Source organism: Malania oleifera, chromosome 13 (assembly GCF_029873635.1).
Source record: "Malania oleifera isolate guangnan ecotype guangnan chromosome 13, ASM2987363v1, whole genome shotgun sequence".
Lineage (NCBI taxonomy): Eukaryota > Viridiplantae > Streptophyta > Magnoliopsida > Santalales > Ximeniaceae > Malania > Malania oleifera.
In genome coordinates, this window is record NC_080429.1 from 54,026,496 (window position 1) to 54,043,346 (window position 16,851).

Here is a 16,851-nt window from a genome sequence, read left to right on the forward strand (position 1 = left end):
TCAGTTGCCTGAAGATGCAACTTTAGAAGACCGAAGTTAAGATCAGTCATTTGAAGAATTTCTTTAGAAGACCGAAGAATAAGTTCAGTCACCTGAAAAATTTATGGTGAAACACATAACCTAGTAGAAGCATCTCAGAAGAATGAACTCAAACTTCAGTTGTTTGAACCCGACACTTCAGAAGACTGAACCCCAACTTCAGTCGTCTGACCCTATGTCCAGGTTATTTTTTTAAAGCTCTAAGGAACTTTAGTTTTCTGGGCCTTTAACCTCAGTCATTTGAACTTGCGGGAAAGTTTAAAAATTTAATTTTTAATGAAAGAACACATGAGCTAATCTTTGATCCAACAGTTGAGATTTATTCTAAGGGTAAGATACCTATATATTGAACATCTAAACCCTAGTGTTGAAGCTAAGATCAACGAGAAGAGAAGAGAACATATTTTTGACATAGAATTCAGAGACTTGAACATATTGCTACACGATTGCCTGCACTCCAACATATACTCACCAAGCTTGGGAAAATCAACTCAAAAAAACTAAGGGATTTCATATACACATCTTGATTTCTATTTTGTATTAATGGTTTGGTAAATCCATTTATTGTTTTCAAGAGTTTCTCATCTCGTCATTTATTATTGAATATTATTAGAGAGCGATCAATCTTGAGTGTTTATAAACATATAGAAAGTGTTTTGACAAGATCATTACTTGTGAAAGATTATGTCATTGGTTAAATAGTTTTTTTATTTATTAAAGTGTGTATTTAGTGAAAGATTTGATATTTTTTATACTACAAAACCACTTGATTAAATATCCATAGAAGTTCATAACTATATATATTATTGATGGATATTTTCTGAAAAATCTTATATTAGGTTTTGATCTTTGGTAATCACATCATATATATATTAATTTGCATATCATATTGTGGTTGAAAAATTTGGGAGAAAGCTTATTGAGTTAGATCTTTATAATACTCAAGACAAACTTTTTAACAAGATCATATTTGATATTTGAGCATCTTGTCTTCAAAGCTATTACTCATACAAATATTTTGGGAAAATTGATAAAAGAGAAATTTTGTGAAGCATATTCATTCATTAACGATTGTGTCGTTACATACATATTGAGCTTCAAGTTTCATCATATGATTATGTGTTAGGAATTTCAATTGTACTCACTAGCTTTGTTAGAAGCAATATTGAGTGTTTTGCAGATTTGATGTTATATTGTAATCAAGGTTCGGGTTGTGAACTGGGTTTTAAGAGAGAGTTGTACCTCTTGTAAGTAGCAGATTAGGAGGATGTTGTACCTCTTGTAAGTAGCGGATGTAAGGGAAGTTCCATCCCAATTTAAGGAGCAGGGATTATAGTGGAATCTTTGAGTGGGTTGCTCAAGGTGAGAACGTAGGCCAAGTTGGCTGAACCTCAAAAAATCATGTTTGCCTTCTCTCTTCCCTTATATTTTTAATTTCCGCAATGCACTTCATTACTTATATTGCATGTATGTATGTTGAATAACCTCACATGAACTTGATAAGTAATTTTTTAAATTTAGAAAGAGGGACTAAGAGGTAAATAGGTTTTAAAGAATTTTAAAATACCCAATTCACCACCCTCTTGGGATTACACGTAAATCAACATTTATGATATGTGTAGACCTTGTATACATATTTGTTATGGTTTCATCCGAGTTCATATTGAAAGCCTCATACTCGCTTTTGAGCATGTCGATTCTACTATCTCTAACATCTATAGTTCCTTCACAAGTTACTTCTACCTTGTCCCAAATTTCTTTTGCGAACTTACATGCCATGACCCTATTAAACTCATTAACATCTAAGGCACAATATAGTGCATTAATGGCACTAGATTTTACTTGCATCATTTTATAATCAATGTCGATCAAGTCTTTTTCATCTTTAGGAACTTCTTTGCCATCTACGGTTTTAGTAGGAATGTAGTCACCATGTGTGACAACCTTCCATGCTTTCCAATCCATGGTTTGAATATATATCCCCATTCTTTGTTTCCAAAATGTATAATTTAAACCGCAAAAAGATAGACGGTCTAGTAGATGATTGGCCCTCTCCAAAGGGAGCTACTCCTAAGTGTGCCATATAGATCTTTATGTAGCTTCTAGTTAGGATTTGTTACGACCACGATTTGATACCAATTGAAAGTTGAGGTGTAGTCTGAAAAGGGGGGATGAATTGGGTTATTAAAAATTTCTTTTATTTATTTTCAAGAATTCTTAATCCTTTTGTTAATTTAACAATCACACAACAAAGCTTAGTTACGTAAGCAATCAACAACCCCATACTTAAACAAACATCCAACTAATCAACAACTTAAAGTAATTAATCACAAAATACCAAATCAAGATATAATATGCAATTCTTTGGCAATTTCAGCTTTTGTAAGATTTCATGATATTTGCTTGTTTATAGCCTTGTGTTGAAGGATTTGATTTCTCAACATGAATTTTAACACTCCTTCCAAGAACTTGGACTTTAGATAAACTTTCAGTTAATAAGTCTTGGGTGTTAATCAATCAACGTACTCCTTTACGGTTTTCACAATTTGTATTGATCAACCAATGTACTTCCTTTTAGTTTCCACAAATCTCAAAATAAAATTAATCTTTAGTTTATTTAACATCCAATCCACGTAGTGTATATGATCAAAAATTAAATTCAACCACGCAGTTAATATATGCTGAAAAGTAAAGAGAGTAAGGAAAGGAGAGGGACACCACGTTTTTTATGAGGTCCGGCTTATCCCCAGCCTACATCATTGCCTTAGGAAAATACCACCTAAGGATATTACCATACCACTCCTTTTCAGGTGGAGCAAACCGTTATAAGCGATACCCCACGCTTAAACACTCCTTCAATAGGCTAGAGTAACACCTCTCCAAGCGATACCCCACACTCGGTCACTCCTTTAATAGGTTAGAGCAATGCCTCTCTAAGCCATACCCCACGCTCAGTACAACGATCCAACATCCTAGAATTGTCCAAAAACTATAAGAAACAAGAAATAATTTTTGTGTACTAGAATACTCTCACATAGAGTAGATTAGTACAATTTCAAACACTAGATACTTTAATATTTAAATATCAAACTGAAATAAGATTGAAACTCTAGTAAGATTTCACCAATATCTTTCTCAAGATGTGGATCAGTAGTAGAAATCAGAGTAGAATGGATCAACACTTTAGTATTCTCAGCTAATCAGATTTTGCAATGAGTGAGCAAGAGAGAGCTTTGAAAGAGAAAGTGTGCTTTAAGCTTTGAAACATATTTTTCAATTCTTGGTGGTAATTTTGATTTGCAAAACTATGTATTTATAGGCTTAGAAAAGTAATTTCGTGTTGCCCAAGATTACTTGGAGTATCTCTCAAGCTTTTATAATTTTTGGGGCACAAGAAACCTTTATTTGAAATTTAAAATATTTAACATTTCTAACCATTAACAATGTTCAGACTACTAAAGTATTGGGTTCAATCTTCTGATGTCCCTTAACACACTGAAAAATTTGAACTGGATACAAGGTCAGATGACTGAGCTGATGGTTGAGTCTTCTGAAGTCCTAGATCAGATCACTAAATTAAGGGTTTAGTCTTCTGAGGGTGTACTGCATCTTTTGTATTCCTTTAGAAAAATTTTCAATAGACTAAACTAATTCTTTAGTCTTTTAAAAAATCTCTTTAGTAGACTGAACGAAATCTTCAGTCTTCTGAAGTACATATTTAGTCTTCTGAGGGTGCACCTCAGTCGTCTGGGCAGACCAAATTCAGATTTTTCAATTTAGTTGTCAAAAATATTTTTGCTCTCTTGCTTTAATTTCTTATAAAACATTTTATGGGGTTTTAAAATAAGGTCTCTAAGTCCATAATTAACCCTAAAAGAGCTTTCAGTATATTTCTATAAGATATTTAAAACCATGGAGTACTTACATCATATTTCTTAAAGCCTACAACTCTATGCTTTGAAGTCTTCCATGATATTTTTTGCTTTGAATCCATATTTTCTTCAAGCTTCAACATAATTTAGCAAGTTATCTCATTCATGCTCTCATGATCTTCAAGCTTTATTAGATCATCTTTGAATTCATGCCTTTTAAGTTTCATTTGATTATCTTTCTTTGGAGTTTAAGCTTTCATTGATTTTTGTGAGTACTTGACCCTGTATTCTCTTTCTTGAGTCCTGTCACATCATCACTTAACCAAATATGTTAAGTTCCTTTGATTTTTTATCATTAAAACAAGATTTTAAGCCTTGTAAGGCCAACGTGACTTATACACACAAGAGCACGAGTCGAGGATGCATATGGTTGAATTAGTAAAGTAGGCCAAGAACATGAGCTCAATAATATTAAGGCATCTCATTCCTAAATTAAAGGACCCTAGCTCACCCACTATTTCGTGTGTAATTGGTGGTTTCACCGTTAAGGAGGCTCTGTTAGATTTAGGGTCGAGCATGAACCTCCGCCTATACTCGACTTACCAAAAACTTAACCTAGGAGAGTTGCAGCCCACCCTAGTGACATTGTGTTCTACTAATTGATCCATAAAGAAACCGTGGAGGGTGGTTGAGGATGTAGTAGTCAAGGTGGAAGAGTTTCATTACCCTATCAATTTCATTATCTTAGATATGGAGCCTTCCACAAATCCCATCACTGTCCTTTTAGGGCGACCATTCTTAGCCATGGCTAATGCCAACATTTAGTGCAGAACAGGGATTATGGACATCTCCTTTGGCCACAGGAAACTATGATTGAATATATTTCATGATTCCTAACACCTACTTAAAGTAGTTCAAGTTGTGGACACTTACTCGATCGATAAAAATGTTGGAGAAGGGGATCCTTCAATTCTATGGAGGGACCCTTTGGATGGTACACTTAAGCCTAAAAGCCTCCCCACCTCTGACCTGGAGGACCCTTATGAGAAACCTTTTGTAATTTATGATTTGGACTTCAGTCTAGAGGAAAAGTTGGGGGTAAGTAAGAAATGGGGTGATAAGGAAAGAGGGGAGGATAATTTTAACTTCAAACTAGGTTGAATTCAATGTGAGCATTAATGCATCTGGCTGAAGATGGTAAACTTAGAGCTTTTGAGAGGCAACCCAAGAATTTTTATTTCCTTTCTAAGTCCTTGGATTGTACATTATAGGGTTATTCGGGTTTAGAGTCTTTAGAGTACACTTTAGAATAAGTTGGGGGTGCGACTAAATGGGCGACCGTAATGCATATGGGCGACTTGGTCTAGTACTTGAACTCTAGTGAAATTTGAAATACCGAGAGGTTCGGCAATGTCGGTGACCAACACTACCAGCTGAGCATGACTTGGTTGGGAGTAATGTTTTCCAATTAAAGTAAAAGGGTGCAACCACATGCACCCAGCACAAGAGTTGGTGTGTCCTAGTCAAGAAGGTCAAACGTCATATAAAATCCTATTTTGCACCCGACCCTCCAACTCTCGCCATCACAGTTTCTTGGTTGTTCCTCGTCATTAGGGCCCCGAGCACCATCTTTAGCTTGCAATAACCATCTAGTTCTCTAGTTTAGCTTTGGAAACCATCCCCTTGTACAAGACTCTGCTTTCATTGAGCTTTCTTGAAAATGTCTTCCTTATCTAATTCATCAGACTCGTCCCAAGCCTTGTCCCAACCCACTTCCGAATGACTGTGGCTTGGGGTCCTACCACAACGGGGTTCCTCATCGATGGGTTGGTCAACTTCAGGGCCACAAAAAGAGGCTTCAAATGTGGTAAGGTCTCCACGCGCACGGCTAAGGTAGCTATCGCGATGGGATTTGGCCTTGCAATCATAAAGTTCAACATAATCCTAGAGGATTCCATGGGCACCAAATTCGGACTTGTAGTTGTGTCTGCCATAGTTTGCGGTGCCACCTCCTAATGAACAACCACTATATCTTTCCACCATGCTTCAGAGATTAGGTTTCCTCAGCCACTAATGTTCCACACATTCAACCCGACCTTGCTGTATGATTCCACCTCAAGGCTTCGTGAGCCCATGCCTAACCCACAGGCGCAGCCTTCCTCTTTCAATTTTATCAATCACTTTGGCCATTTGACATGTCTAACCAGCCAGCTCCACTCCTAGTTTTCTAGCCGTGCCGATCACGTCCTCCTCTCTCCCCTACTTGGCTCCATTACCTAAGGGAAACAGCACCTGCCCATGACGCTGCGTTGGCCGTACCACTAATAGTTTCCTTCGATTCGGATTCTGATTCCACCTCTGATTAGAATCAATTTGGTTGTCATTAGGATCATATTGCTCCCTCTTGAGTTTTTTATTGTGCTTCTATGGTACATGTTCACTATTTTTTTTCTTTCTTTTTTGGTCTTGCACTATGACATTTATGACATTCCTAGTACTTGTAATGATATCACATACAGTGTAATTCCGTTTTGCAATTAATGAATTTTGCATTGTGTTGTAATACTTATCTTTTGTGATACAGTGTATTCATGCATGCATGTTATTTCTAGTTTACATTTGTTTGATGCAGGTACACTGTTTGATACTCCTTGCACTATACCTTGTTTTCCTCCCTTTCCTTCTTAGTTCTTTCTTTCCACACTTCTGTGAGGACATTGAAGTTCTAAGTTGGGGGTAGGCAACACTGCATGACACTTTTTAGCACAAAAAGGACAAATTCAAAAGTTTTCAGTGAACACTATTGATTATGCCATTATTAACATTGATATATACCCTTCACATACTTGCAATAACCTAGATATTACATATTTAGGCCCATTATTAACATGACCCTATTATGTTCACCGACAATGTAGTGGGTTGCTTGTGTTTAGTTTCTCATCATATGACTAATATATGATTTGTAACTCTATGGAGGTTGACTAGTGGTTCATTTGTGTTAATATGGTTATATAAACTCTTATATTTACATGGTATCTCATGAGGCTAAAATGCACTTACATGAGATTCATAACACTTAGGGTCACTTGAGAGCACTAAGAGAACACCCGTGGTGACTATGACACCCTATAAGGTATTGTTGAGTCATTTGTTAATTTCTTGAGCTATTGACATCAAACTCTGAGTTCTTGAAACTCAACTTTCCTTTTTATGGACATTCTTTGAATACTAGTCTCTATTTTTGACTTGCTAGCCTAAAGGTGAAATCTAGTGGGAAGATAGAAACCTAGGTCTTGTAGCCTACTCAAGATGTCAAGACTAAGCCACCCCTAGAGTTAGACTTAGTTCATGGATTCTTGTTCGAGTTTAATTCCCATTGGTGGTATGAAGACACAAAGACTTTTGCATCTATTTCTCCTTTTGTACCTTCTGATCATTCTTTTCATTTTCTTCCTTTTCATGGCTAGCTAGGACAATTGTTACAACTCTTTGTGCCTTTAAATACCTGCTCCAAATGAATGTAAAAGGGTAAAGTTTGGGAAATGACACTACACTTCCACACGTATGAAAAGTCTTAAGCTGACCAATGCATTTTCTGTACTCACGCCTAGTCTATGATTAAGTTGATCTAGGGTGGTCTTGGTTGGATATGGCAAGTATGTAAGAAGATGGTAGGTGAAGGACCTGACACCTCCTAGATAGGCTAGATTCCTTTTAGACTAGTTCACTCCATATCTTTAGCGTTTGTTCTTTAAAATATGTGGGATGTTTGATCATAACACTCCTCTTCACATATGATAAGTGAACCCATCTTCTTGAGTGTTTTTAAGGATATACCAGTGAGGCTGAGTCAAGACAACCGTTCTATAGGTGTTCATGGTTATCCTGAGTGTAACGACTATGCACTTTACACATGACTTATGCTTTCACCTATTTATACTTGAATTTATATGATTATATTAACTCTAAAGTGTAATTGCTGGAAAACCCTCTGAGGAAATGTTGCTCTTGATGGCTATGTAACATTGAGACTTGCATGAGTGATTTGCTTCGGAGTTGCGTGTATGGCAAAGTTATGTATGAAAAAGCTTATATGTCATAAAGTGATATTCTTGTATATGAAATGGTATGTCAATGTTTTCATTTAATGTTCATTGGAATTGGTGTTTGTGGGTATCACCATGGAAACCCTCACAAGACTAGAACTTGTCCACTATGATTAACCTAGGGATTTAAAGCCTTATTGCATACGGTAAATGCAACCGTGTTTCCCACGAAAGAGGAGGTAGATAGGATTTTATTATTTTCCTAGCTTTTGCTTTGCTCGAGGACTAACAAAGTGTAAGTTGGGGATTGTGATAAGTCCCTAAATGCATGATTTTAGACCTTCATCTACCTTTACTTATCCTCACTTTATTATTTATTTACCCATTGTTATCATAGTTCGGAGCTATGCAAGGTTTGTTGATCTTTTTAGGAAATACAAGTTAAAACCAAAGAGTTAGGCATACAAGAAGCTAAAGGAGTATCTAGAGTACACAAAGCTTAAAGTCATATGTTTAACCAAACTCCCAAAGCCTCAGATCATCAGAGAAAAGGAAGTCTTTACTCGACCAAGGGTTGCAACCAGCAACACACGGGGTAACCTATTCTTCCATTGCAGACTTTGAAGTTCACACTGAGATCGAAATGCTACAAAGGTCAGCCAAGTGATAGACCATGTGACCCTTAAGGGTGACTAGGGTGAGATGTTGAACTCTCCTGAGTCAAGAAATACCGAGACCATCAACCAAGTTGCCTACCAAGAGACCTTGAAAGGCGACCATGTTGAGTTTCTGAGATTTCCTAAAGATTGAGATCTGGCAAGTCTCAAACATCAACTCGACTAGCAAGACCCTAAAGTGCAGTTTAGTTGAAAACTCTGAAGATTTGAATTCCTAATTTCTCGCGAGTTTCGACGAAGGCACGGACAAGGGAAGCATGAAAGCGACTTGGTCAACGACAACAATCTTCTACGCGAGATTTGCTGCAAACTTTCTTAAACTAAAAACCAAACCTTGTAAACCATAGAGCCTATAAATAATAGCTTCAACAATGTGCTCTGGGTTCGTCTTTGGCCTCTTTTAGGTTAGTGACCGACCTTTAACACCATTCGAAGCCATCACTCTATTACAAGGACAACCGTTTGTGAGAGATGACTAGACTAACAAAGAGTGATTTTTATTTGCTTTGTTAGATTAGATGATCATTCAGTTGTACAGACAGTCATTAGTATCTTTTTTACTTGCTTTCTCTTTACTTCTTTTATTTTACTACTTCTAATTTATTGCTTGGTTATGATGAAAGGTTTTCTATAAGGATAAACACTACTATAGTTTCAGTCAGGTAGAAGTAGTTGGCTATGGATCAATAGAGGTGATTGCTTGATCGTTGAGAAAGGGTATACTTTGGTTCCCAACCGTGCTCCGAACCGTTGGTGCCCCCTTGCTACTTTGTGCCCTCGACTAACCCTCTCCTGCTTTGGCCTGAGAAGCTCTAGTTAGTACTCTTATGTATATCTAGTTGAACGTAGTCAGAGGCATGGTGTCCAGTGTCTGATTCAATTCCAAGCATCGATTGTAGGAGTAGGGTACTTTAGCTTTTACTTGCTTTCCAGTAGTTAATAGAAACACACTCATTGCAAAAAGACCACCTTTTTTTCACTTTTATTTTACATAAGGCATTAATTAACTAATTGAGAAAAGTTTTACAACTGAATGGTTTAGTCTCTGTGGATCGACACCTGAATTTCCCACTTTCTACTGAACTTGGGATTGTTAGGTAGTATAAATATCATTTTTGGTGGTTATGGACCCAAGCCTTGGTGAGCCTACCGGATATTCTTTGTATACTTGTCTTTGTTTTTTGCATTTGCTAGCGTAGAGGTGACATCAAGTTAGGAGATATAAAACTATGTCTTCTAACTTACTCAAGACGTGAAAATTGAGCCACCCCTAGAGATAGATTGAGTTCATGAATGCCTGTTTAAGCTTAAATTCCCATTGGTGGTATGAAGATGATTAAAAGTCTTGAAAAGGTCATGCTAGGCACACAAAACTTGATTCTACAAGACTTTTTAGTTGTCTGATGCATGAGTTGTATTCATGTCTAGTTCATGAATAAGTTAATCTTGGGTGGTCTTAATTGGATGTGGCAAGTAGGTGGGAAGACGCTAGGGTGAAGGACCTGACACCTCATGAATAGGCTGGATTCCTTTCCTACGAGACTAGTCCACTCCATATTTTCTGAGTTGTTCTTTAAAATATATGGGATTTTGATCATGACATTCTTCCTCACATATGAGAGTGAACCTATTTTTTTGAGTGCTTTTCAGGGTATACTAGTGAGGCTGAGTCAAAATGGCTGTTCTGTAGGTGTCTAAGGATATCTTGAGTGTAATGAGTTATGCACTTTACACATGCCTTGTGATGTTGCCTATCTATACTTGAATTTACATGACTATATTAACTCTAAATTGTAATTATTGGTTGGTTATCTAAGAGTTGTGCTTTCTTAATGACTATATTTTGTTGAGACTTGCATGAGTGATTTGTTTCGGAGTTATGTATATAGTGAAGTCATGTATGGAATAACATGTATGTAATTAGGTGATATATCTGTATGTAAAATGATATGACTGTGTTGCATGTGCTCTTATGTAATCTTCATTGGAATTGAGGTTTGTGGGTATTGCACTGGAAACCCTTACGAGACTACAACTCGTCCACTAGGATCAACTTAGGGGTTTAAAACCTTCTTACATATGGTAAATGCAATTGTGTTTCCCACAAAAGAGGAGGTAGATAAGATTTTGTAGTTTTCTTAGGTTTTGCTTTGCTTGAGGACTAGCAATGTGTAAGTTGGGGGTTGTGATGATTCTCTAAAATGCATGATTTTAGACCCTCATTTACCTTCTTTTTTTTTGTCTTCGCTTATTATATATATGCTTTTTGTTATCATATTTCGAAGCTATGCAAGGTTTGTTTGTATTTCAAGGAAAATAGGTTAAAACCATGGAGTTAGGCATTACGAGAAGCTAAGAGAATACTTAGGACACTCAAAGCTCAAATCAGATGTTGAGCCAAGTCCCTAGAGCATCTGTGCATTCAAGGAAGAACTGTGTGGAGCAACTAGCTACCAACAAGGGCGACGAAGGAAATAGATGTAGACTCCGACGTTTAAACCTGAAATAGAGCAACTGCAAGGTTTGAGCAAGTCCTTACATAGTGGCTTTCTGGGGTGACTAGGTCCAGAGACTGAAGCTGACTGAAGATAGATTTACCGAGAGTCTCGACCAAATGCTTGACCAGAGAGACCATTATGGGTGACATAGTGGAGTTCCTGAGATTTCCTGAAGCTCAAGATCCTACAAGTCTCAACCATCAACTCGACCAACAAGACCTGATTATGTGACTATGTCGACAAGAGCTGAATTCAAATCCTTGATTTCCTGGGAGCTTCAACTAGGGTGCAACAGAGAAAGAACATGGATGTGACATGGCTGAAACTAATGATCTGCATCGCGAGATAATTACAGAAGTTACCATTTTTGAATTCCAAATCCTGTAAACCCTGATAGGGATATATAGTAGCTTCAAAAATAAGCTTAGGGTTCCTTTTTGGCCTCTTTTAGGTTACTGACAAACTTAAGACGTCATTGAGTGCTATGTTAGATTAGGAATGAAGTAGATTTAATACTTGTTCTGGTTTTTGCATGAAGTATTTGGAGGCCTGCGACAATTGATGAAGCTTTTGTACTTTTTTTGTATATTAAATGATCGTTCGACTATATTTTCTAGTATTAGTGATAGATGCTTTGAGTGTAAAGGAATGGTCTTTTACTGCTTTCGGTTAGTGCTTTCATCTTTATATGCTCTCCTTACTACTTTCTTTACCAGCTTTGCCACTTTTTATGCTTTGATTATGTTGAAGTTTAAAGATAGGATAACATTACTATTGATTTAGTCAAATATATGTAGAAGACTACGGTTTCCCATAGAGGTTTTTGTGGTCGTTGTGATAAGGTACACTCCGGTTCCTGACTATGCTCCGGAAAGTTGGTGTACCCTTGCTACCCTATGACATCGAATGGCTTCTTTAACTTTCTAGCTTGATATGGATAATTGACTGAACATAATTTACGCACACAACATCCTAAGTTTGATTTATGATTAAACATTGCTTTGTAGGAGTAGAGTTGACTTTGACTTTATATGATTTCATTAGGATTGTTAGAAAAATCCCATATTTACACTCTCTTTTTACACAAGGCTATAATAAACTGATTTGGAAGTGATTTGATAACTGCGCTTTAAGTCATTTTGCTTTCTACTGAACTTGGGATTAGTTAGGATTTATAAATATTATTTTTGGTAGTTAAGAACCCAAGCCTTGGTGAGCCTACTAGTGGAAGTGTGTATTATGTGAGTTTTGTTGACGATTACTCATGGAAAGTCTAGGTATACTTAATGCAGTACAAGTCTGATATGTTTTCTAGGTTCAAGTTATAGAAAGCTAAAGTGAAAAACCATACGAGCAGGAGAATCAAATATCGAAGGTTAGACAATGGGACCGAGTATGTTGATTCTCGATTTATGGAGTTTTGTGCATAGCAGGGCATTAAGAGAGATACTTTACCATTTGTCAGACACCTCATTAAGACAATGTGGTTAAAAAGGATGAACCAAACTTTGGCTAAAAAAGTTTGGTGTCGCAGGCTTAATGTAGGGCTATCGAAGAACTTATGGACTGAGATTGTTAGTATGACTTGTTTTCTGATAAACTGATCACCAAAGGCATCATTAGAAGGGAAAGTAGCAGAAGAGGTGTGGTCGGGAAATGCAATAGACTACTCTGAATTGAAGGTATTCGAATGTCTAGCATATGTTCACGTGTCTAGTGAGTTGAGGTCTAAGCTTGACCCAAAATCTCAGCATTGCATCTTTTTGGGACATCAAAAGGGTATGAAGGGGTATAAGTTGTGGGGGTCAGTGGTAAACAAGGTGGTGATTAGAAGAGATGTAGTATTTGATGAGAAGGCTATGATGAAGGGTGCTCAAGATTTTGATGACCATAAGCAGGAGCTAGAAAACTAGGGGAGAGATAAACATGTTGTGTAGGTGGAGTTGGAAGCTCAGGGCAATGACAATGATCATGGTTCTATGGTTGCAGAGAGTTCCAACTCGGGAATCTAGCAAGTCGATAATCTTCCTATATGGAGATCTAGACGTACTATTAGAGCACCACCAAGGTATGGGTTTGAAAAGTTTGTGTCTTATGCTTTTTTTACCTATTGCAACGATCCAACTACATTTCAAGACGTAGTGCATGACTTGGAGAAAGGCAGGTGGATGGGTGCAATGATTAAAGAGATGGAATCACTACATAAAAATCAAACTTGGGAATTAGTGGAGCTTCCAAATGGAAAGAGACCAATAGGTTGCAAATGGGTATTTAGGAAGAAGGAAGCAATTTCAGAAAAGGAAGGAGAAAAATTTAGGCACAGTTGGTGGCAAAAGGGTACTCATAGAAGAAGGGAATAGATTATGATGAGATCTTTTCACCCATAGTCTGACGCACTTCAATTAGAATAATGTTGGGGTTGGTAGCCCATTACGAACTTCATTTGGAACAAATGGATGTGAAGATGGCGTTTCTTCACAGTGACTTGGAGGAAGAGATTTATATGGTGCAGCCAGAGGGATTTAGTGAACCAAGGAAAGAAAAATTAGTTTGCAAGTTGAAGAAATCTCTTTACGAGTTGAAACAGTCTCCAAGGCAATGGTATAAAATATTTGATTCCTATATGATCAAGATTGGCTACAAAAGGTGTGAGTATGATTCTTACGTAGATGTGAACAAGCTTGATGATGGTTCTCTTATTTTCTTGTTATTGTACGTCGATAACATGTTGATGGCTGCAAAAAATTTAACTGAGGTAAATCAGTTAAAGGAACTATTGCATAAAGAGTTTGACATGAAAGATCTTTGTCCAACCAAGAAGATACTTGGGATGGAGTTTTTATGGGACAGAACTGCAGAGAGGTTATGGTTATCTCAAGGCGGTTATATGAAGGTGTTGGAAAGCTTTAGCATGGCCAATTGTTAAATCAATGTGTACACCTCTAGCAAGTCATTTTAAGTTGTTTACTGTAGATAGCCCAAGTATAGATGTGGAAATCCGAGACATGTCAAAGGTCCTATATGCTAGCATTGTGGGGAGTTTAATGTATGCCATGGTGTGTACGACGCTCCACTTGGCACATGCTGTGAGCGTGGTAAGTAAGTTTCTTTCTATTCTAGGAAGATAGCATTAAGAAGCCATCAAATGGATATTCAGATACTTGTAGGGTACATCGAATTATGGCATCATGTTCAGAAAGCAAGAGGGTTGTCCTTCAGTTATGGGGTTCATTTATTCTGATTATGTAGGGGATATGGATGATAGAAGGTCTACAATGAGTTACGTTCTTACCTTTGTAGGAGAACTTATATATTGGAGATCCATGGTTTAATCTCTGGTTGCATTGTCCACAATTGAAGCTAAGTATATGGCAGTTGCTAAAGTTGCAAAGGAAGCTTTATGGCTAACTAGTTTGGTCAAAGAGCTAGGCTTATAGCAAGATGGGTTGTGCTGCATTGTGACAGTTATAGTGTTATTTACTTAGCGAAGAATCAAGTGTACCATGCTAGAACCAACATATTGATTTGAGGTTCCACTGGGTTCGGGAGTTGATTACTTCAGGTGAGTTTGTATTGAAGAAGGTTCAGACGTCTGAAAACACAGTGGATATTTTGACAAAGCTGGTTACTAGTGAAAAGTTCAAGCATTTCTTGAACTTACTCCATGCCTCTAAGTGATAGAAGGGAGACAAACCCAACCGAGCATTCCAAGTTCAAGGTGGAGTAGTCAGATATGTTTTTCGGGTTCTCCTAAGGGGCGTATAATTGACAAAGTGGAGATTGTTATATTTGTATGTGTGGCTCTTATACTTAGGGCTTATAAACAAAAGGAAGAAGAAAAACATATGGAGGAAATGGTGCAGCACAGCAAGGACTCATCGACGAGTGCACTGTGCTTGTCGACGAGCAGATACGAAGAGGGCATAAATTTTAGAATTTCTAAGATATCGAGAGCAGGAAATTAGTCTCATTGATGAGTAGTCGTATTAGCCGATGAGTGGTCTTTTGTGTCTCGTTGATTCCCATCAACGAATACATTTGGGCTGCGAGAAAGAATTTGAATTTTGAATTGGAACGTTAGGGTGGTTGGATATTTGGAGGGAAAGATTGTGAAGTGTATTGTGTGCTTACTGATTTTTTTTTTTTTTTGTGAAATTCTTGTGCCGATTGCTCCGTGAATGTAGGTTTTACCGAACCACATAAATCCTCGTGTTGATTCTTGTTGTTACTTATTTTTCTGGTTATGTTTCATTTACTTGTTGTGTTTTAATTATTCCACTGTGTATCCTATATACAATAATCACAACAAGACATAACATTGATCATAGGACTATTGTCTTTGGAGAGGTTCATTCCATGTGTAAAGGATAATAATCTTGTCTTGGAATGCTATATGTTGAATTGATAGAAGTTCCTCGGAAATAAGAATTTGGAAATACAAGCTTAACAACAAGTGCTTAAGAAAATGAAGGAGTTAAGGCATAAGAGAGTGTTTTTCTATCATAAAAGAAATTTCAATGGAGAAGCACTTTAGCTTTTGAAAACATAAGAGAGAGAGAGAGAGAGAGAGAGAGAGAGAGAGAGAGAGAGAGAGAGAGAGAGAGAGAGAGAGAGAGAGAGAGAGAGAGAGAGATGGCTTTCCTTACTGGTTCAATTTTTGTAAGGGCCATTGATCAACTAACTTTATTGACTTCCAAGCATAGAAGCTGTCAAAAAGTAATATACAAGGGTGAGTCCCAGGATCAAATCATGTTAACAATGGGAAATATGCAAGTATTAACGTTTTAAGTATAACCCAAAAAATCAAATTATTATTTACGGTGATAGGAATTCCTAAAACAAATAATTAACTAATGGGTTAAAACAATACTCAGGAAAACGAAAGATAAAAACAATGAGGTTCATGCACAAGTATGATTTGTAAATGATGACGACTCTAAGAATCTAAAAATACCAATAACTAAAAAAAGTTCAAGGGAAATGCCTAGAAAAATAAATTGTGGTTGTAAAAAACAATTAATTAAACCCTTGTGATGCAATTTTCGCTCGTTTCCGATTTAGTAATGGATATACCTCTAAGTTACTCTTCTCTCAATTACTTACCCATTCCTGGAGATCATGATTGGATAATATTCGCAATTTAACTATAATCCAAAATACTCAACATATTGTATAACAAATTCAAGCAATACTAGTTCAAGCATCAGTTGTGCCTTCATGTCTACAACCAATCAAAACCCAAAACAGAGAATTTCCAGGGAAGTATTAAAATACTATTACCAGTTCAAGTATCAATTGTGCCTTTATGTCTACAACTGATCGAAACCCAGAACAAAGAATTTTAATATTTTCTAAACAAAAAGTGAAATAGAATCCATTAAGTTAAATATTAAATTTTTGGGGAAAATGAGGAAATCCAACCCAAAACATTCACGGGCTACTCCTTGAATATTGAGATAAAATTTAGCCAAACATGTTTGTAATCTGAAATTTTTGAAAAAATTAAAACAAAAACAAATAATTGAAAATAAAAAATAAAAAAATAAAAAAATAAATGACAATAAAGTAAAGGGATAAAGACAAAGGAAGAGAGGAGGATAAGAAGAGAGGAAGGAGAAGAAAAGTGGGAAACAGTCCTAGCTTGGCTGAAAAACTCAGCTACTTGCACTGTGGCCTCCTTGCTCTTTTTGTGTTGCGAATAGGTGCCCATGGGAGC